Source organism: Phyllostomus hastatus, unplaced genomic scaffold (genome assembly GCF_019186645.2).
Source record: "Phyllostomus hastatus isolate PE091 unplaced genomic scaffold, TTU_PhHast_1.1 phas_scaffold_78, whole genome shotgun sequence".
NCBI lineage: Eukaryota > Metazoa > Chordata > Mammalia > Chiroptera > Phyllostomidae > Phyllostomus > Phyllostomus hastatus.
In genome coordinates, this window is record NW_025334041.1 from 30,707,822 (window position 1) to 30,730,681 (window position 22,860).

At 39.3% G+C, this 22,860-nt stretch overlaps 1 protein-coding gene and 1 pseudogene across 4 annotated transcripts in view; both read left to right on the forward strand.

The window, feature by feature from the left end:
* Positions 1–22,860, forward strand: part of CDK6 (cyclin dependent kinase 6) — a 228,325-nt gene that overhangs the window by 181,178 nt on the left and 24,287 nt on the right. The window lies entirely within an intron of this gene.
* LOC123811101 lies at positions 7,888–8,484 on the forward strand (annotated as a pseudogene).

Genomic DNA, 22,860 nt, shown 5'->3' on the forward strand with positions numbered 1-22,860 from the left:
GCTCAGTTGGCTGGAGCATTGTTCCATAAACTGAAAATCTCAGGTTCAAGTTGCAGGTTCAATTCCTGGTCAGAGCACATACCTCAGTTGCGGGTTCAGTTTCCAGTCGGAGCTCGTTTGAGAGGCAACTGATGGATATTTCTCTCTCACATTGATGTTTCTACCATCTTTCTCCCTCCCTTCCCTTGTTTCTAAAATCAATAAGCATGTCCTCAGATGAGTATTAAAATAAAAGTACTCAAATTCCAGCTATTACCAAAGATGAAAAAGAAGTGAATAGACCTCATCAGCTCTGCCTCTTCTGCATCTTCCTTTTTTTTTTGTTTAAATATTACCTCCTTAGGCATTTTCTGACCACTTCATTATTATTCTTCATCAGAGCATCTAATTTTCTGCATAGCTTTCACTTATTTAGCAATTGTTCTTCTTTTCTCCACCTAAACTGTAAGCTGTATAAGGTCAGGGACCTCATCAGTCCTATCACTTTTGTATTCCATGCACTCTGCACAGTGAAGAGATCACAGACCCCAAACGCGCTGAAGGAATGGGTGACCTACTGAGGTGCTATATGGCAAACTTGTTCTGTGTTCTAATAGACTTGTGATTCCTTGAGATCACCTCTCTCTTTTCTTAGCTTCAGCTAAGAACATTACTTGGCCTCAATATCAGCTTGCCAGGGTGGTTTCCATTCATTAATTTTTCTTTTTAAAAACTGGAATTTTTGTTCAGTCAGAGTCTCAAGTTCATTAACAGTTCTATAGTCATATCTGAAAGGTGTAATACAATGAAGTGGTTGCAAGAACTGACTTTGAGGCACCTAGTTCTGGCTCCGTCACTTCTTAGCTGGGTAATGGTGACTCATTATTAACCATTTCTCAACTTTAGTTGGTTGAACCGTAAAATGAGGGCATTAATATAGCTCTCCCACTTTGTGCGCATCTGAGCTTAAATAAAACAGCATATGTAAAGCACCAAGCTTTGTATTTGCATTGCATATGCTTAGTAAAACTTAGCCACTGTTATTGCTCACATTGTTCAAGTGCTGTGGGGCATCATTTTTCTACAGCAGGATAAAGGGTGGCTTTTTGTCAGAGGTAATACCAGGCATTAGGAGAATGCAGAGTCAAAAAGCCTATGACTTGGAGTACTGGATGGGATTCTAGGCAGAACCTTATGCCTAGAGCACAAATTATGAACTTAGGTCACAGTCAACTGGGCGGTATGGCCAAATGACTCAGTACTTAAGAAATGACTAATCGTCGCAGAGCTCCTCATGTCTCTTCCTCTCCACCCCACCACAGTCGCCACAAAGGCTAGAACTGATCCTAGAGTCTGTCTGGCCAGAGGCAGAGCATACAATGAGCTTCAGTGAAGTCATCTAATAAGATCAGACACCAGGCAGGGCACTATGGGGCAAGGGGTCCACTAACTCCACAACAGATGAAGGGCTCCTATTCTGTTTTCCCTAGTACCTTACAGAATCAGGAATGCAGTCCCCACTCTGTGCTGACTCTCACAAGAGGCTTGCTCTGAGCCACAGGAAGAAGTGCCTCATACCAGCTCATAGGGAAACTCCAAACAGTCAGCAGGAAGAAACTCAATCACAGATGAAAATGATTTTTGTCTCACCATTCTTCTATGCAGTTTTCTGAGGGGGGAAACAGGACACATTTGGCTATGAGACATTAATTGAACAGAATGTACTTTAACTGTTCCTTTCCATATCTGGGTTTGTGTGGCTGGCTCACTGGTTTCAGTCAAGAAGAGAGCAGTGACATGCGTTCAGTGATCTTACTGGACATAACTGCCTTCCGCACAGATTTGTAAGGCGGATGCCCCCCTCTCCCATCTCAGTTGGCAAAGAGATTTGTTTTAATATTGAGCCAAGCAGGGTCAGTAATCTGGATTTTTTTAATTCTACAATTTATTAATAAACCTTACACTTTAAATAAGATTTACTTTAAAATAGTATGTAGCCCTGACCAGTGTGGCTCAGTTGGTTAGGCATCATGCTACAAAGCAAAAGGTCACTGGTTCAGATCCTAGTCAGGCAGGGCACATGCCTGGGCTGTGGGCTCGGTCCCCCGTCAGAGCACGTATGGGAGGTAACCAACCGATGTTTCTCTCCCTCTTTTTCTCCCTCCCTTCCCCACTCTCTAAATACATAAAATCTTTAAAAATAATATAAAATAGTATGTATTATGAAGTATATATTAGGAAGATTTTCACTTAATGAAAGAAATACGTAGTTATTATAGGATATTTTTTAAAATATGAGTAAAGAGTATAAGACAAGCCTAGAGCAAGTAAGAAAATGTTTAAAAAGTATACTAATGGGAACTTATCAAAAGGGTCTACAGAATTCTGATCACAGAATTTAGTTTGAAGGGTCCACTAGGCAAACCTGAGACAATTTGAGTATGAAAATACATAATTACAGTAATGGGTTATAACCCATTTGGTAAAATAAAATCTATGAGTCCATGCTGATTTGAAAAGATAAAGAAGAGAAAGTTCTTTCTTACAGTAGAATGCCAAGAATAACTATAGAATGAAAGATAATTTTAAAAAATCATCAGTGAGTGCTAAAATTATGTGTGAACATTTCCTACAGATCAGGAGATTTATTTAATCTCAGAATAGCTCTCTATAAGATACTTCTTTTTAAAAAAAAGGTAAGAAGAAGAAAGGGAAATAAACCATAAGCCAGTGACCAGAAGATGACCATTATTAATGGCTTAACTAGTTTCTTTCAGCTGTATTTCCTATGCATTATACTGTTTTGATTTTCGTCTAAAGATGAGCTCTTGCTCTTTTATAACCTGTTTTTCTCATATAAAAATATATTGTGGTCTTATTTATTTGTATTTAAATATTTTCTAGCACATAGTAGGCATAGTAAATATTTATTGAGTTAATGAAATTTGCAAGGATTTTTAAAGCAAGATTGTAATGCATATCCCTGCAACAAAGTTCTCCATTCCCACAGCTGTTTAGGAGCACAGTCCTTAAGACTGATTGCTGGAAGTGGAATAGGGCGGTAAAGAATATTCAAAGCCCTAAAGCCTTTGATAGATGGAATTAAATTGCCCTTTAGGAAGATTTCTCTACTCTGTTTTCACACCAGTGGTATATTGAACAAATACCTTTCACTACAGTTTTAAGGAGGAAGATTGAGATTGATGTCTGTAAAACACCCAGAATTAGGAGTCTGCTGCGTCCACAATGTAAATGATAAAGAGGAAAGCCTGGTTCCTAATTGAAGTAGGCTAGCACTGAACGCCACTGATACCAGCACAGAGCCTCCAAGAGGGCCTCCTGCACGCGGACTTTGGTGTGGGGTTCTTAGTGTGCTTCCACACCAGCACCCAGTGCAGTTTCCAAAGAGGAATGGGGCAAGGTGCAGGACACGTGCACACTCCACGAGCAGCTGAGCAGTTTGCCCTCTTTTGCTGACTGGTGCCTGGGGCACCCCTAGCGGCTGACTTAAGCCTCCAACTAGTTGAAGCAGGGGGATATTATCTCCTGATCCATACATTACAAAGATTATTAAGGAAAACCAAGAAGAGGATATTCAGAGAGGCACCTTTGCATTCAAAAGATGAGAAATCAGAAAATTATACCATGATTTGGATTTGCTTATATTTTCCCCTTTGGCTTTCACTGGCTCATATGTTCTCAAGTGATGACAGTTGGGCTGATTGAGGGCCGTTAGTCAAATCCAGTAATAGTATTAATCTGTGGTTGGAAATGACTGTTAAAGTAAGTGCCAGGCTATTCAGTTGTGGTTTTTCTTCCAGCTTCCAATCGTGCCAGGCTTCCAGCAGGAGGAATAGAGGCTGTGGTAAAGGAAACCGTTGATAAACGAAAGAAACCAGAAACTGTCACTACCCATAACAACGAGACAACAAAAAAAAATTACAGAAAGGGAGGGGGAGACAAAGGAAATTGTACAAGGCGGTTTAGCCTGCACAGTCTGATGTGATCGTTAGGGATGAGGCTAGTGTGGTGGTGCCTCAGCCATTGACTCCAATTTTCCAGTGAGAACAGGAAGCCTTTAAGTACCAAACTCGAGCTCTCCAGTAATACTGCTGAGCAAGAAGGCTTTTCTTAGGGGAAGAGCATGACTGGAGTTGAACTGAAGCGAAGTTTTTTCTTTCAGCTTCCTAGCATGCTTCTCAGACCATTACTGCACAAAGGAAGCAGGGGGTCCGGTCACCAGATATGTCAAAAGAGTTTACCCCATAATCCTCTTTACTGAATTTTCCAGAACAAATGTTTAATAATGTTGCCACCATTCATCAGTTATCAAGAAATGTGTATTGTAACTGAGACGTGCTCAGCAATCAAGGTCTCCAGTTTCCTGGAGAGCGGGAGGAATTGTTTTTTGGGTTTTTTGAGCTTGAAATCTTTACAAAAGGTAGTTATTCAATACTGTTGTCAGTTTCTTTTTTAATGTATTTTATTGATTATGCTTATTACAGTTGTCCCAGTTTTTCCCCCTTTGCCCTCCTCTGCCCTCTACCCCTATTCCCTCCAGCAATCTCCTCCTTTAATTCATGTCCATGGGTCATGCATGTAGGTTATTTGGCTTCTCCGTTTCCTATACTGTTCTTAACAGTATATTAAGAACATACTGCTCCTGTCTATTCTGTACCTACCAATTTGTACTTCTTTTTTAAAATATTTTATTTATCTTTATTATCTTTTTAAGATTTTATTTATTTATTTTTAGAGAGGGAAGGGAGAGAGAAAGAGAGATAGAGAAAGAGAGAAACATCAATGTGCGGTTGCTGGGGGCCGTGGCCTGCAACCCAAGCATGTGCCCTGACTGGGAATTGAACCTGCGATTCTTTGGTTCGAAGCCCGTGCTCAATCCATGGAGCTACACCAGCCAGGGCTTCAATTTGTACTTCTTAATCCCTGCACCTTTTTCCCTCATTATCTCCCTTCCTCCTCTCAACTGATAACCCTCCTTGTGATCTCCATATCTACTATTCCATTTCTGCTTGTTTGCTTAGTTTTTAGATTCAGTTGGTGATAGTTATGAATTTATTGCCTTTTTAATGGTCATAGTTTTGACCATCTTCTTTTTCTTAAGTAAGTCCCTTTAACATTTCATATAATAATGTATTGGTGATGATGAATTCCTTTAGCTTTACCTTGTTTAGGAAGTACTTTATCTGCCCTTCTATTCTAAATGATAGCTTTGCTGGATACAGTAATTTAGGTTGTAGGTCCTTGCTTTTCCTCACTTTGAATGCTTCTTGACAGTCACTTCTAGCCTGCACGTTTCTTTTGAGAAATCAGCTAACAGTCTTAGCGAACTTCTTTGTAGCTAATTATCTGCTTTTTTCTTGCTGCTTTTAAGATTCTCTCACCTTTGGCTTTTTAGTTATGATATGTCTTGTTGTTGTCCACTTTGGGTCCATCTTGTTTGGGACTCTCTGTGTTTCCTGGACTTGTATTTCTATTTCCTTCACCAAGTTAGGGAAGTGTTCTTTCATTATTTTTTCAAATAGGTTTTCAGTTTTTTGCTCTTTCTCTTCTCCTTCCAGCAGCCCTATTATTTGAATGTTGGTATGTTTGAAGTTGTCCCAGAGTCTCCTTAGCCTATCCTCGGGTTTTTTGGACTCTTTTTTCTTCTAGATGTTCTGATTGGTTGTTTATTTGCCTCCTTGTGTTCCAAGTCATTGATTCTCAGTTTCATTCACTCCACTCTTGGTTCCCTGTAAATTTTTCTTTATTTCACTTAGTATAACCTTCATTTCTGCTTAGGTCTTTTTTATGCTGTTGAAGTTCCTTGGGCATTCCTAATAACCAGTGTTTTAAACTCTGTATCTGATAGATTGCTTATCTCCATTTTATTTAGGGTTTTTTTTCTGGAGTTTTGTTTTGTTCTTTCATTTGGGCCCTATTTCATTGTCTTCTCATTTCGGCAGCCTCCCTGTGTTTGTTTCTATGTATTCAGTAGAGCTGCTTTGACTCCATAGTAGTCTTAGGTTGGATGGGGTGGAGCCTTAGGTAATTGCCAGGACAGGGCAACCCGTGTGAACCAGGTTGATGTAGCCTCAGATATGGTATCACTGCTCTGTGGCTCTGTGAGGGCTCAGAAAGGGGACAGTGCTACTGCCTGGCCTCTGGAGTTTTGTCCAAGAGGAAGCTGTCCCCTGGCACTCGCCCTGATGCGAGACACTTCAGTGTCTCCCTATATGCCACTGGCACCTTTCCAGCTGCTGCCCTGGTGCTGAAGCCCAAGGGGAGTGAGTCTGCATAAACCCTAAGTCTGTTACAGGCCCTTTAAGAGGAAACTCTTGAGAGTCCTGCAGTTTCTTCCACTGCCTCAACTCCCACTGGTTTTTACAGCCCCAAGTATGGAGACTTACCTTCCTAGCACTGCAATCCTGGGCTGGGTGGTCTGGTGTGGGGCTGGGGTCCCTAGTTCCGAGATATCCCTCCTGATTTTTATCCACCACCCATGGTCGTGGGACCCCTTTTCTATGCATATCTGAGTCTCTGCCCCTCCTATCCTTCTGGGCGAATGTGGCTTCTTTAATTCCTTGGTTGTCAGACTTCTATACAATTTGATTTTATGATTATTCTGGGCAGTACTTGTTTTGTAGTCTAGTTGTAATTTTTGCTTTGGTTGTATGAGATGAGCCGTGTTTACCTATGCCTCCATCTTGACCAGAAGTCCAATTTGTGTTTTTATCTCGGGAACTTGAAACTGGCAGCCCTCCCTCCACGTGTGTTCACCAAAGCTCCCAGGTGCTTATTTTATACTTTCAAAAGAAAAAAACCTGAAGTTAATCTGTATTCAGTGAACTGAAAAGTTAAATGTATCTATAAGGGAAAGAAGACACAAGTTCCAGAGTAACATCAAGGAGATCCTGAGCACAGTGCACTGAAGCATTTCACTGCCTCCCAAAAAGAAATAGCTATTTTGGCCAGCTATTCTACCATATCTCAGTGTTTCAAAGATGTACTTTATTTCATACATGACTTTTCCTAGAATCAGGATATAAATTACAATCAATTGTGGTAGCATCTTAGAATGGATTAAATACAGGGTTCTGGTTTAAAAGCAAAAGTTTATAGTTTTCTGCCTATCATCGGTTTCCAGTAGCTGGTTAAGTCTAGGGGTCATAAGACATTTTCAGGCACTAGCACAGAAAACCTATTTACGTTGTGGGCATTTTTATTATAATTTAGTGTGTAGGTGATATTCCTTGGGGCACACAAGGAATAGACTAAAGAAACTGAGGCTCAGTTATCAAAGCCCTTGCGGGTCACAGCTGATCGATGGCAGAGCAGGCCTGGGGTCCGTGCCCAGCCCGGAGGTCCACACAGGGTGTGTTGTCCTGCTGCCTGTCTGGGCCCAAGCCTTACAAAGCAGGACTCAGTGAGGCAAACCCCACAGTTGCTCTGAAGCGTCCTTCTATCTGGGCATTGGCAGAACTCCCAAACAAGTGGGGAAAGGTACCAGGAAAGCTCAGCCTCAAATGAGTGGATCAGTTAAACATGAGACAGTGAAACATTGTTCCGTGATGGGCCATGGGACTGGCGTGATGGTGTTGCTCAACTGCTCCAGGCTCAGCCTGCAGACTTTGCTGCTTCCCAGGCCTTCCTACTTCAGGTGCCAGGATTATCTTTTGAAATAAGTCGTTTATTTAAAAAATAGTATGATGCTAATAAAATAGTAACACCAAAGGTATACTAAATATATATGTAAATTAGTAAAGAAGAACAGTTCAGTCACCGTATCAAATTTAAATTTAAATGTCTTTAGACTTAGTATGCCAAACCAAAGTCATCTAAAGTACATATAAGTTGGCAAAAGTGTCGCGCCTGTGGTAATTCCAGAAGAAACAAGAGTGTGGTGTGAACATGGGGAAGCAAAAGAGAACAAGGAAGTATGCGACCATGAAGCAAATGCTTAGTCTCAAAGATTAGAGGCGTCAAGAAAAGGACGAATTAAAGCCTAAAAAGAAAGAAAAGAACGATCCCAGTGCACTCAAGGAAAGCAAAGTGCCCCAATACCCTTCCTGCTTTTATTCCTCCAATATAACACACAGTTGGGCCCAGCCTACCACATCCTGCTTGACACCAACATTATCAAGTTTCCCATTAAGGCTAAACTGGACTTAGTGCAGTTAGTGGTGGGCTGTCTCTATGCCAAGTGCATCCCCCGTATAACTGACTGTGTAATGGCTGAAACTGAGAAATTGGGGCAGAAGAAGCAAGTGGCTTTCAAGATTGCCAAGGAGCCAGGACTTGAACGATTACCAGGCACACAAAGGAACCTATGGGAATGACTGCTTAGTACAGAGAGTAACTCAGCACAAGTGTTACGTCGTGACCGCAGTTGACCAAGACCGTAAACGAAGAATCAGGAAGATCCATGAATTTCCCATTGCGTACATTTCTAACCATAGGCGCAACCCTGAGTGGATGCCACGTGATTAGGGAGCCCCTCGGTTCTAATACTTAAAAGACAAAGTCCTCTGCTTTCCTTCAACCAACTTTCTCTGTTGCCAGTTTATTAAACCTGCTACAGAATGAATTATTGCTCCACTCACCCATTTGCTCTTTTATGAGCTGAGTATGCTTAAATACTCACTTTCTGATGTTTTGAAAATGGTATTTTGCATCATTTTAAAATTTTATATTTTTACAAATCAGATGACTGCTCACAGAAAAAATAAATAAAATATATATAAGTTATGTGCTTAAGCTACAAATGTCTGAAAATACATTTTATGAGCAAAGCATACAATGTTTATTATTACCAAATTACACCAATATGTTATTTGAAATATGTTAAATACTTTCACCCATAATGCTTTGTAAGCTTTAAAGGGATTTAATTAATTAGCTGAGATGAACATAGTTCAAATTTTTAAATTTATTTTGAACCCTGGTTTTTGTCTGCTTTCCCAAAATAAGATTATCACCCATCACCTTCAGCGTGTACCATTGGGGTACACTGTTCACTGCTTATTACTAGTAGATGTTAGAGTATTATAATTTGAGATTTGATCTTAACCTCTCTAAGCCTCAGTTCCTGCTTTTAAAATGAAGAAGACGATACTTCCTAGCAGAGTGTTGTTAGAATTAAGTAAGATTATATGTGTATAGTAAAGCAGCCCCCTGCCCTGTAAGAGATGCTATACTAATTGCATCCATTATAATTAATAGCTGAAGATGTTGAAGAAAAGTTACCTACTCAACATTTTTTGGTTACACTGTTTTTTATCAACATAATCTCTTTAAAATAATGACTTTAAGAGTAAGTTTTTGTGTATATTTCCTCAAACTTTTTTCCAGAGTTTTAATCTAGCCATAAGTGGTCATAAATTCTTTTATAGGTTGAAAGAATCTAAGTTTCATTTTCAAGGAAAATGTGCCCCTCAGTCACAATGCCAAGCCAACCAGTGATGATTTGAGGCTTAGATGGTGGGGAAATAATTATCCTTTTTATTAGAAAGTAAATATCTATTTACTTAATATCTAAAACGTGACCAGAGTCGTCCCGATACGTACGCCCAGGTTGCAGATTCAGTCTCTGGTCAGGGCACATACAGGAAGCAACTAATGAATGCATCTCTCTCTCTCTCTCTCTCTCTCTCTCTCTCTCCCTCCCTCCCTATCTATCTATCTACCTATCTCTATCTCTCTCTCTCTGTAAAATTAATAAATAAAAAATTTAAAAATCACTAAAATATGACTAGGGTATTTTCTGAATACAGAAGCGGTTTTTGAGTATGATGTTAAGTGACATTCAAATCTTCAGTTTAGTTAAGTGTGTGAAATCTCCTATAATCTGGCCCTGGCTGGCGTAGCTCAGTGGATTGAGTGCAGGCTGCGAACCAAAGTGTCACAGGTTCAATTCCCAATCAGGGTACATGCCTGGGTTGCAGGCCATGACCCCCAGCAACCGCACATTGATGTTTCTCTCTCTATCTCCCTCCCTTCCCTCTCTAAAAAATAAATAAATAAAATCTTAAAAAAAAAAAAAACCTCATGTAATCTAACAGCCTGCTGTGGCCACATAGTCTCAGGTATATAAGAAATATCCCACAAAGCTTTTTCAGAAAATGTTTGTCTCTATATTTATCTTTTTCTAAGACCATAAATTGATAGAGATGGCAGCATATAACTGGATTTTTATTTTCATCTTTAACAAGTTTTATTGCACTTTTCATATTAAAAATAATATACTAGCAAAAGTTTATAAGCTTGATTTAGAAAACTTCAGAAAAGCAATAAAAGGGAAGACAAAAATTACCTATAACTGTAGATAGATAACATATATCTTACCATTTTCTTTATATTCTTTTTTCTAGGCTTTTTGATATATTTTATATAATATTAATACTTTGTATTATATAATATACATTTAATATGTATTTCCAGTCTTTTAATATCTGTTTTTACCAAATATAATTATTACTGTACTTTTTTTTACCAAATGTTTGGGCTGTATGACTGACAAAGCTTTTGCCCTTCATGTCCTTCTCTGACAGGTGTAAAGCCACACACGTGGCATATAGAACTGTACGTCTCTAGAGCACGTGTAATGCAAACAGATCATAAATAGAATCATATGCCCTCCGCCTCCTCATTCTTATAAATACACTTGTTTCATAAATAAAGTACTTTGTACTGAGGCCAAAGACTGACCTTAATGTTTATTATTTATTAAATATTTAATATTAATATTTATATAATGTATTTATTTGTAACATTTTTAAATACACTGTGGTATGATAAATTGCATTTAAATGAGTGGTAGGTTGTGTTTATGTATGATAAAATGGTATCAATAAGAAATCATGACTAAACGATATTGATTCCAGCTCTTACACTTACCACATTCATCAATGTGTCTGTTTACATTACACAGCTCTCCTAAGCCCCAGCCTCCTCATCTCTAAAATGAGGAGAGTAATGCCTGTGTTTCAGGGTTGTCTATTAGGATTAGGAAAATATATCTTACCTATAGTTCTTACCCCATTTCATTAAGCAGAATTATCTGGCTATGTCAGAAACTGAGCAGTAGAATTTCACGGAAGCATTACCAACAGTCAGTAAGCATAAGAATAAAACTGTTCAAATTCACCGTGAATCAGGGAAATATACATTTTTAACAACAATTTATTCATGTATTTAGAAATAAGGACTATATTTCATTTACTACAATATTTCTGGCATCCAGAACAGCATCTGACACAGTAAATATTCTCTGAAGGAGTCAATGAATGAACAAAGTACCTATCAAGCTTTGAGCAAGTCATTCAGTCTCTTGGGACCTTGATTTCGTTAGTATAAGGAAAAGACCATGTTCAAGCTCAGTCGAAGGGGGAGAGGGATGCTCTTAATTAGCTTTACTGCCATGGATCCTCTATAAGAAAACATTACAGTTGTGAATACACGAAACACAGGGTTTACTCTTGTATTATTTTCCATGTGAACAACTGTAAACCTACTTTTGTCCCACCCTGTATTTGTCATTTTCCTGACTATATGATGTTTAAAGTTTTTTTCAGCCAGCGATCTTTGTAAAATAGTACAGCAGAATATCATGGGTAAATTAAATTCAGAGATTTGGTCGAGAGACAGGGACAAAACAGCAGCACTGAACTTTTGTGTGTGTGTGTGTGCATGTTTAGCCATAAGTAACCAAGGAAAAGAAATCAAGAGAGGTTGGGAAGGATAGAAGGTAATACAGCAATAAGCAAAAATGAATAACTTTGGAGTGAGTTTGAGTTCATTATATTTGCTACTGAGTGACAGCATTACCTTTACTGAGCAGCTAATTTTACTTCTTAGCAGCTCTAGCAGTTCTGCTTCATCCACATAGTTTATTATATTTGAAGCACATCTGTGGACAGCAGCTGGGGTATCTGTTCTCTAACAGATGAGCAGAGGTTACGAGGCCTGCCTGCCAGCCTGCACCCAGTAATTTGTTAATCAGTTACAGAGCCCGCATTAGGAGCTGGATCTTCTGTCTGCTGTTTTATCCTTCTTTCCATTACACGTGGCTAAGTGCTTCTGTCTTGTTATAGAGTCCCTTCAGGGGACACAGCCACCCCCTGTTCTAGAAATAGTATTGTTACCTGATAGGCTGGTCTGCCACGATGACCATTTTCTTGTGTTTTAGGAAGCTAATAGAGTTTATCATTTTTTCCCAAGAGGAAGTAGCAATAGATTGTGTACCAAAAATAACACCTTAACAGCTAAATTCTGCTTAGCAGGTAGTTTCCCAAGGGTGATCCAATGCAATGAGTCATCACTCTAAGCACTTCTTAGCACATTATTTCTCTTTTTTACTAACCCCGGTGCTTTTGGGTACATGATTTTCTGGGAGGTTCACAGTCTTCACACTATGAATATTAACCATCCCCTATTTTTCTTCTGCTTTTACTTTTCAAATCTAGGATAGCCCATGATTTCAGAGAACAGTCAGGATTATGACCTCAAACAAGAGTGTCAGTTTCTCCGGTTGGTAGCAGCTCCATCTCATTCCCAGTAAAAACCAAAAATGTAAAGTAATATAAACAAATGTTTGGGACCCATACTCTAAAGAAGGCTATAGCCCTGGCTGGTGGCTCAGTGGATTGAGTCACCAGCCTGCAAACCAAAGGGTTGCTAGTTTGATTCACAGTCAGGGCACATGCCTGGGTTTCTGACCAGGTCCCCGATAGGCAGCATGTGAGAGGCAACCACTCATTGATGTTTCTCTTCCTCTCTTCTCCCTCCCTTCCCTTCTGTCAATAAATAAATAAATAAATAAATATCATAAAGAAAAAAATTAATATATTTGACTATAGAAAAATTGAAAACTTTTGTTCATCAAAAAATAAAAAATGCTGCAAATTTTAAAAGCACATAGTAATCTTGGAGAAAATGTTTGCAATAAATATGACAAAAGTGTAATATCCTTATGAATAAAGAGCTCTGACAATTAATTGGAAACCACCCCAGTGTACTATTAGCACTTTCCCATCACATTGTGTATACATCACAGTGCTGAATAGGTTTACAAGGAGAACACAGTTTAGATGGCACAAGAGAATGAAATAAACGCAGATCTTATTTTCCATTCACATATTCTTTGCTCAAAGGCAGTTTAAGGAAAGTACACATTCAGCTATAAATACTTCAGGACAGTTTGTCCACACTGACACTTCCATTTCCTAAAATGAAACCCTCAATGGCCCACGGGGAGAAAAAAGGCTGGCTTTGTTAAGCAGCTTTATTCCAACAAGCACATCCATATGGTAAGAACTTCCTCTGATGAGTCACCCACAGTTGTCAAACACCAACTCTCCTTTGTTTGACCCGGGCGGAGATGAGGGCTGTGGGAGCAAACTGCAAGAGTCTGAATCATTTAATTGTGTTTTTTTTTTCCGTATCTGAATTTGCATCTGTCACAAACCCAATGTGTCCACCATGAAAAACTGCATTTTTCAAATATCACAGAAAAAAATCCCATTCAAATGGGTCTGTTCTGTCTAGATAGTCTGTGAAATTTCTGGGGAATGTTGTGGGCTGTGCTTCCTGTGCTAAATTGTTGAGTTATCACACATTATTGGATTCCACCCAAACTGTGCTGGATAGTAATATTATATTCATGCAGTTGTCTTTACCATTCAGAAAGGGGAAAATGGAAAAAGGTACTACTGCTCCTCCTCTTAAGATATAAACCTTAAGAGGGTAGGTGAAAGTGTGTGTGAAAACAATTTTTTAAAATACAGGGTAGGGTAAAAGTAGGTTTGCAGTTTCTATGGAAAATAATACAGTAATTAATAAGTAATAAGAATAAACTGTTTCACATAGTCACAACTGTAAACCTACTTTTGCCCACCCCTGTGTGTCCTTGATTCTCTGTAGAGACTTGAGTCATATTTGGTCTCAGCTTTGTTATGACTGCTAACCACTTTCTTGTGGTGGACTTTTGTTGTTGTTGTTGTTCTTGTTTAGTCCAGGACTGTACAGCCAGGATTCAGATCCTGCTCTGGGGTATGATGCTGTCCCTAGTCTGTTTGAAAGACTTCTTTAGAGATACCATCTTACCCATTTGTATAAAAGAGAGAGAAAAGAATTGATGCTGTGTGATTTCTTCTATATGCTATTTTCTCTGTTTTCCAAATTTTCTATATGCACATGTATTTTATAATCAACAAAATCATTTCTTTTTAGAGTACCCACCCACGATTTAAAACATAAATGCAATAAATAAGCCTCCTAAGTTCAGCTGGTTCTCTAATAAGTAAAAATTTATCCTGAGAAAACACATGCTTGCCCTGGTGATTGATCCCTGCACTGATCTCAATCCCTGCACTAATCCCTGCACATATGTAGATACCGTCATTGACATTCAAGGGCCAGGACCCATATTTATATGCTAAGCAGATTGTTGTTTATTATTATTATTATTATTTTTAATCCTCATCCAAGGACATTTTTTTCGTTGCTGAGAAAGAAACATCGACTGGCTGCCCTAACCAGGGCTCAAACCCACAACCTGAGTATGTGCCCTGACCAGGAATCAAACCTGCGACCTTTTGGTCCATGAGACAATGCTCCAACCAACTGAGCCATACTGGCCAGGGCTAAGCAGATTGTTTTTTAAAGGAAAAAATGAGATAATCAGTCTTCCACTGTTTGGAGTATTTTTAACCAATGATTGAATCAATTTGAGGATATTTTTGGATCATTTGTAATCCTTTCTGAGTGAAACTTTGGTTCCCTTTTGAGCAGAGCTGCTTTTTTAAAAAATAAGCCACTCCAACCAACAGACACTTCTACTTCAGAAAATTTCTAGTGATTATTTTCCCCCAGATCAGCATTAAAATGTTCAGCCTTGGATCATGTCATTTTGCTGACAAATGGTTCATGTCAATATTGAAGTGTTTGCAAGAGAGAGCGAGTGCCCATGAGTGTAGAGGTGATCATAATTATGTATCAGAGAGACACCCACAGTAGAGGCTTTAAGACTCCCTTTGGCAAAAATGTTGTGTTAAAGACAAGACTAGTAGATTCCTAGATTGAAAGAATGCCACATTTTTGTTATTGTATCATGTATAGAATATTAGCTCTTAGGAGTGTGTCACCATTAAATAGGCTTTTACATTTTCTCACTTTTCTGTGCATTGCTTTGATGTCAGCCTATCAGAGAGAGAGAACTGGAGTCACTTGGGTCACCTTGACTTCTGTAGCTAGTTTGTGTCCTGTGGCACATATTGCTGATTACTCTCAGCATTTTGCTGCTGTACCTAGATAGCACTTCAGAATCATTCTCATCCCAGCTCGCAGCCTGTTACTTACTACCAGTCAATCGAATCGGACAAAATGAACTTCCTTGTCATTCTAGATATGCAGGTAGGTGGCCGCCTCTTTTGATCAGGCATGTCTGCAGACTGTTACTTTAACTGCGTGCACTAAGTCATGGGCAGTGCTCTTTCCCTGGGCAAGATGTATTGTGTATCATTTTACAAGGTCTTCTGCTAAAAGAGAGTAATAAATAACGTCTTGAATTATGGTATGAGGAGGGCACTGCCAGTGGTCTAATCCCTTATATTACACAGTAGCAGTGAGTTATTAAGAACAAGGAGAATGAAACCTGTCTGCCCGGACTACCTTTTGTTCTCACTGTTTTGAAAGATATCTGTTTTTTCAAAACAGCCCTTTGAAATAGCAAAGATAATTTTTTAAAGATTTTTTTAAATTTCCATGTCATAACCTTTTGCTCTGGGTGTCCTGCATAGAGTGACCAGCCATTGCAGTTTGCCTGGGACAGAGGCTTCCTGGGATACAGGATTTTCAATGTTGAGACTAGAACTCTCCCAGGCAGATTGGACTGGTCGGTCACCTCATCCCTGGGTGCTCTATTCGCAGATGGCCAGGTATTGAGGAACATGAGCTCTGAGATTCTCACTCATGGACCACCTTCCTGTTAGAGCTTTTCTTTCTATCCCTGGAAGGCACAGTGTGAAGAAACGCTAGGAGCCGTGAGACAGAATGATTTGATTATGAGGGATGGTGAGGTTCCAGTTTTGTTAAGTGATGTCCTTTGTTCACATTTCTTCTTTAGAGTGAAGGTCATTGATAAGCCCCGAGCCCAGCTATTAATTGAAGCCTGGCTAATTAAATAATTTATGACACTGTTAAATAATCTATGCCACTGATTTTGCCAGGATCCATGGTAATCTCTGATAATCTGTTGTCTTCACACACCACCACCATCCTTGCCCCAAATGGTCTTCTAGCCTGTTGTCATTAAAGTTTTTCAGTACAAAGCCCAACTTAAAATACAGTGAGTATTACAGCTGGAATTTCTATAAGGGAGAAGGACTGTCATCCAAGCTCTGTGGTTATTTGAAGAGACAGAAGACAGCATTCCCCAGGGCATGGAGTCTGAGAGGCCCGACTGTTGCAGAGGCTTACTGCCCGTAGTGAGACAGGTGGTTCTACGGTGGTCACAGACCCTGGACTTGCCTCCAGTTTCCTAGTGATTAGTAATATTAATGTAAATGCTTCATCCATGCAGGAGTGCTTCTTAGGTTTGACTCCGATTTCTTTCCCTGCTTTTAAAACTTTCTTTCAGATGCAGAGTTACTTAGTACTTGGCCAGTGGTCTGACTTTAGGGTCAGAATGAGAATGAAAATGCAATAATGTATTGAGGAACCCAGACTTTAGAAAGTGGTTAATACATAACCATTTCTTTCCTGCCCTAAGAACTTCCCTGAGCAGTGTGATTGGACAGCAAGAGATAAAGGAGGCATTAGGAGTAATGAATGAGTAATTTGGCAAGAAAACTTAGCAGAAAGTGTATAAAAATAAATGCTTGGATCTCAGACGCAGAATGAGACAAATCATGTTTATTGCTCCTATTGGACAAGAATGTTCCTGCCCAGGTTTCTAATTTTAAAGGTATGAAAGATACTGTATTTAGTAACACGAGGAAGGGAGTGTTATGAGCTGAATGTTTGTGTGCCTCCCAACAATTCAGATGTTGAAGCCCTAACTCCAATTTGATAGTATTTGGAGATGGGCCTTTGGGACATAATTAGGGTTAGATAAGGTCATGAAGAGAGGGTGGGTCCCACAACAGGATTAAGACCCATCAGCGAGCTTGCCCTTCCGGCTATGTGGGTACCCGGCAAACAGGTCTGCAAGCCTGAAGCGAAGTCCTCACCAGACACCTTGACCCAGGACTTCTCAGCCTCCAGAATTGTGGGAAATAGGTTTCTGTTGTTTTAGCCACCCAGCCTATGGGGTTTTGTTTCGGCACCTCAGGCTGACTAAGGCAAGAAGAGGTGGCACTGGAAGAAGAGGCAATTCTTTACGTATTAATATTTAAGAGAAATGTTTATTTCTGGCAAATGGTAGATACTTAATAATTGTTGAAGTGATATATTTTTTAAATCTTAATAATCAGGCTTCTTTAGTCATAGATGAAATTAAGCCAGTTAATATATTAATTGTAAGTTTTGTAATGTTTCAGAACTCTCAAGTGGTTTGGTGGGTTCTGGTTTCATTTTAATTCTAAATCTTGAAAAAGGATCAAGTGTCTGTCTGTCTGTCTGTCTCTCTCTCTCTCATTACTTGTAGTCCAGTAAATATGAGCCCTGTGTGGAGAAATAAATTAGTCACATCTGGTAACAAGGAAAAGTTAATTCAGCTATTTATTTTAAAGGAAATTACCAGACCGAGAGTCCCATGCTATGGACAGATGGGCTGCACACCCTGTAACTTACAGTCCTCTGTTCTGGACTGGGAGGAGCACCTCGCTTCCCTGGGAGAGGTTTTTCCTGTAGGTCTGTGTCTCCGTGACAGAGCTTCATCTCAGGTTCTCCTCCCCCCTTCCTCCTCCTCCCGCCCCCCCACCTTCCCTGGTATTACTTGGGCTTTTACAAGTTTTCACCACCCTCCTTCCCACCTGCCCCTCTTCCTTTCTGGATCGGTTTCCTTAAGTGCCTCTTCCCCTCCACGCCCTCTTTAATCCCTCATTCTGTTTAGCCTTTGCTACACTTTTTCTCAACACTTGTCTTTCTTTGTCTTCTGAGGGGCCCATCCCTGCCCTGCATACCTGGGTGAAGTCAGCACCTAAGGGAACGTTCCCATCCTTCGTGCCTCTTGTTGCTTCTTTAAAGGTTTTGGCACGATTTTAGATTTACGGGACTAATTGTCAGCTAGCCCCGGTTTTTAAATGCCCATTATCTGCAGTCGCATATTGTCTAGTGCCACAGACCAGTTTAAGCATAAATGGGCACAACAATAAAGATCAAATCCAGCTTGGCTCTAAGTGTGTATATATCTATTCTACATTCATATCTGTGCAAATACACATGCTCGCACTTGAATGACCCTGAAATGAACCAGGCAGGCACATTTTGAGACAGCAGGGATTGAAGTTGATGGGAAGGAGGGAGAGAAAGCCTTCTTGGTAGGAGGACCAGTAGCCATTCTTATGTATTAAGTGAGTGCCAGTTATGGGCAGAGTGGGCAGGGCATTACTTGCCCTGGCTCCAGAAGCATGTAGGGGTTGGCCCTGTGCTCAGAGAGCTTCCAGTCTGGCTGTAGATACCAACTATGTGTGGTCAACCCATAGTCACAACCCACAACTATAAGTGATAGAAGTGGGTTGTGAACAGATTACGTACCTGCAATGTATGGCAACTATCTTTTTCTTCTGGTACTTTTTCCTTCTGATTTTCAAAGTAATTAGTACTCATAAAATGCTAAGTACAGGGTAATAGAAAAATGCAGAAAACAAACAAATCCCCCATAATCTCAACAGCCAGGGGAAGGCATAAAATAGTTTTATAAGAATGCCCTTTTTGTACATAGATGTTTTGATTTGTTATTTTATCCTACCTTGATGAATCAGGTGTTTGGGGGAATTCAGATCATATTAGTAAGTTATTCAGATCTTCCAGAGCACATGTCTTCAAATGAGGACTTCACTGAATATATGGGAAAATAAATGTTTGTCATGTACTTTAAACTATGTACGTGTACTTACGCCTTTCATGTATTTAGATCCAAAGCAGTTTCCTTCACAGTTTTTACTGTCATTCTGAATCTCATGTTTGCTTGGAAGTACAGATTCTTAACTACTATTTTTGAACAGCTTTATTAACATATAATTTACACACCACACAGTTCACTGGTGTCAGTTGTACGATCCAATGGCTTTTCATTTAGTATTTCCACAGAGTTGTGCAACCATCGCCACAAGCCAAAAAGAAGCCCCATGCCCACTAGCAGCCCCACACCCCCATCCTAGGCAACCACTAACCTACCTTCTGACTGCTTAGATTTGCCCCTCCTGTACCTATAAGTGAAATCATGCCATAAATACGTGCTCTTTTCTGACTGGCTTCTTGTACTTAGAATAACGTCTTTAAGGGCCATCTATTTTTAGCATTTATCAGTGCTCCATTCCTAGCTACATCTGAGTGACAGACACCATTGCTTAGCTCTACTACATTCTGGCTACATCCCTTCATCAGTTGGTGGCCACTTGGGTCGTTTCCATTCTTCGGCTGTTATGAATCCTGCTGCCGTGTACATACATGTATGAGATTTTATGTGGACATACGTATTTCAACATTTTTGTGTATGATTGACTGTCTTTTTTGCATGTTTTTCATTCTCAAATTTCATAAGTACCACTTTATACATCATTTGTCATTATTTGTAAAAAAAACAAGTTTAAAACTAAGTTAATTATTTTCTAGTCATCTTTGCCCCACCCACCCCCCCCCCCACGTCTCCCACCTCTCTCATTCAGGCTGGCTTTACTAAATGACTCAAATGTAACATCATGCTTCTCCTTCCAGGTCACGTTCAGCCTTCCACCAGGTTCAGATCATCTTCCCTTAATGTCTCTGTGTCCTTCCACATTTTCTTGTCCACCTAATTTGGGTTCTTCTCATCTTTCTCGTCCACGGGCCTCTCCCCGGGGGCCTCCCTGGCTCCGTCTCCATCCCCACAGATCGTCAGTGAACGTCTGCCGTACTGATCTCTCTGAAACACTGCTGTTTGCTGCTTGCGGGGGTCACACCAGTTTAGCCACTCACTGAGTTGTGTTTCCTTGGATAAGTTACTGTACTTCCCTCACGTTAAAAGAAAGTTAATCAGACCACCTCCCAACACCCTAGTCGTAATGAAGTGATTGCACTGGGTTTCTGTCTCTTGCGAGCAGAATGAGATGAACTTCTCTTATTTTGGAGTCCTGTGTTTGTGCATCTTGTCTCCCACGGGGGCAAGGATTATTATGGTAGTAGGTAGTATCGTATATATGTATATTTATGTATAGATATAAATTTGTATTTAATAGATGTGTATTAAAATGTATAATATAATTTAAATGTATGTACATCATATAGTAAGGCCATATATTATTTAATGTATATTTTTGGTAAGTAGTTATCTCCGGCACCTAATGCAGCCCTATGTGCTTAATGAATGATCACTGGATTAGTGTTTACAAAAAAAAATCAGTTAATTGATTTTCTGCTTAATCTCATTATTTGAATAGGTGGTAATTGTAAGGTGATAAACATTTTTAACTTAACAGATAACAGCTCTAAAACTGAACATGGGAGCAAGTATAAAAAGTAGACATTCCCTGGGTAATATTTTTCAAAAGGTCATTTCATGAACATGGAAAAATCCCTCTTCTAATCAAGAAAGATAACAGCCAGAGCTTAGCTGCAGGAGAAATGCATGCTACCTAGGTGTTCCGTAGGGGGATCCATGACTTCCTCCTCTTTGTAGTACAATGAAAGTATTGTCACTAAACGGAATCTTTCATCTCCCATTCTGCAAGAATCATTTCCTTTCTGTAACAGACACATCAGCATACACTTCTCATCTGCTAGAAAACATAACCTATTTCTAAATGTTGTTTTCCACTGTTAATTGAGATTGTGAGTGATGTTTATGCTCTTATAGTTGTTTGTTTAAAAAGGCATGTAATCTGAAATTTAGACCCTTTGTAATTTAACCCAAGAAAATGTTCTTCAATGATAGAAGACTTTTTAGCTAAAACTACATACAGAAGAAGAAATTAGATTGCCAATTCAAAATTAATTAGTTCTCATTGGAAAATTTGATATTTATTCTTTCCTTTCTTGTTGATAAAGGTGTAAGAGTTTTAACAGGTATGGAGAATATATAGAGACCTCAGAGGAAGAACTGTTAGGCTTAAATATGACTTGTACATGCACCACATGGTGACTAATAGCCCCTTTTTTCCTAGTTCTCCATGTGAAATACTTTGTTATCATCTGTGTATAACAGTGGCCAGGAAGGTGTCTACCATGTATCTACCATGTATGAGTATGAGAAAGTATGTGGATATGTAGTTCCCACTTACTATAGGTGTATTGTAAAGTGGGCATTTTACAGGTAAGAATCAAAGAGCTATATGACTTTCCTAACATCACTCAGGGAGAAATGGCTGTTCGGAGGTTCACACTCAGGACAGTCTGTCACTGAAGTCCGTGCCCTTTCCTAAGTCAACAAATATTGTGAAAAGTCAGCACGTTAGATGCAGAGAAAACATTAAGGCTTAAACTCTTACAAATTCAAAAACACCTTGGGGAAAATCCTTCCTAAAAACCCCCAAGAACCATAGTTGTGTACCTATGGTGATAGGAGAAGAGACTTGACTTGGCTGTGGTTTAAAATGAATGCAATTTTGCCATTATATTTTGCAATAATCTCCTTTTAGTTAGAAAAATGTTTATGTATAAATGAAAAAAAACATTTCTTTCATAAAGAGTTTATCTTATCATTAACTATTATCAAGTATAATGATGGTGAAGGAAGATAGTTGAAGAAAATATTTGGAAATAACCTAAAATTTTCTTTCACAAAAACTCTTAGCAGTGTTCAATTTCAGACATTTTTCCCCAAATATTGTTTATCTTGTCAGATAAATTGCTCTCAAGGAGTAGCATGGCAGAAACCTTCCAGGAGGCTCCTCCTCAGTCTATGTGGGAATTCCAAACAGAAAGAGGCTCAGAGCCAGGAAAGACAGAAGAATTTATATAATAGAATGCGATAGTCTGAAGAAGTGAGTGTGGACAAAATCTTCTAAAGAAAGAGGAGTATTGCCCTGACCAGTGTGGCTCAGATAGTGGGGCATCGCCCCCCAAAGCAGAAGGTCAACAGTTCAATTACCGGTCAGGGCACATGTCTGGGTTACAGGTTTAGTCCCTGGTCAGGGCACCTGCAAGAGGCAACCTGTTTCTCTCACACACTGTTTCTCTCCCTCTCTTTCTCCCCGCCTTCCACTCCCTCTGAGAATAAAGAAAATCTTTTTTAAAAAGAAAAAGGAGGACTGTAAGTGAGGTGAAGAGAAAAGAAATGTAGGTGTAAAATTAGAAATGGGATTCATAAAATTTAGATGCAACTAAGGCCTTGAGTGGATAATGTTTGTGCACCATTACCGAAGCACTTGGCTAATCTGTTGGGAAGTCATCTGAAGTAAGTGACTGTAGTTTTCGATGTAGTAAAAATGCACAATAGTTTCTGACTTTAAGTATTGTCCTGTATAATAAAAATATTTTTAATGTGTTTCTCCAGGCAAAGCAATTACACAGTCTTTATTTGGGAATGTTTTCGGTAAACGTAATCTTTTCATTTTATCGTTTAACGCCCCTCCCCCCAAAAAGTGTGTATATAAGGAAGAAATATTTTTAAAACTTTAAAAATAGAGTTCAGATTTACTACTTTTGGTAGACTATCTCTATTACTAATTTTATCTTTAAATAATTAATTACGAAGAATTAGTAAGTGTGTCACCTGTGAGGGGGTTTATGTCTAACATCAGACAG